The sequence below is a fragment of the Gavialis gangeticus genome, unplaced genomic scaffold (genome assembly GCF_001723915.1).
Source record: "Gavialis gangeticus isolate Ggan-Ray unplaced genomic scaffold, GavGan_comp1, whole genome shotgun sequence".
Lineage (NCBI taxonomy): Eukaryota > Metazoa > Chordata > Crocodylia > Gavialidae > Gavialis > Gavialis gangeticus.
In genome coordinates this window covers 86,764,184-86,764,394 of record NW_017729025.1, presented here as the reverse complement: position 1 = coordinate 86,764,394, position 211 = coordinate 86,764,184, and the positions used below count along the sequence as shown (strand labels likewise).

The 211-nt window shown below is 76.3% G+C and overlaps 1 protein-coding gene across 1 annotated transcript in view; it reads right to left on the bottom strand.

Moving 5' to 3' along the window:
• The window catches only part of TMEM62 (transmembrane protein 62), a 47,928-nt gene extending 47,723 nt beyond the window's left edge, over positions 1-205 (bottom strand). Inside the window, exon 1 of the mRNA XM_019519094.1 lies at positions 143-205. The gene's annotated coding sequence lies outside the window, so the exon portion shown is untranslated. The remainder of the gene's footprint in view (positions 1-142) is intronic.
• Between the last annotated feature and the right edge of the window lie 6 nt (positions 206-211).

Here is a 211-nt window from a genome sequence, read left to right as displayed (position 1 = left end):
TGACTGCATGTCTACCCCGGGCGTGGGGGGAGCCCGCTCTACCCAACAGGCGGGCGTGGCTTTGCTGTTGCGAGGCAACCCCGCGGCCTGCCCAGGCCTGTCCGGCTCCTGCTCCCCCCGCCCCGCTGCCGGCCCGGCCCACCTGCACGATCCAGAAGATGCGGGCAGCCTCGGCCCCGGGGGCCGGCTCCGGCGCTGGGGAGCGGCGGAC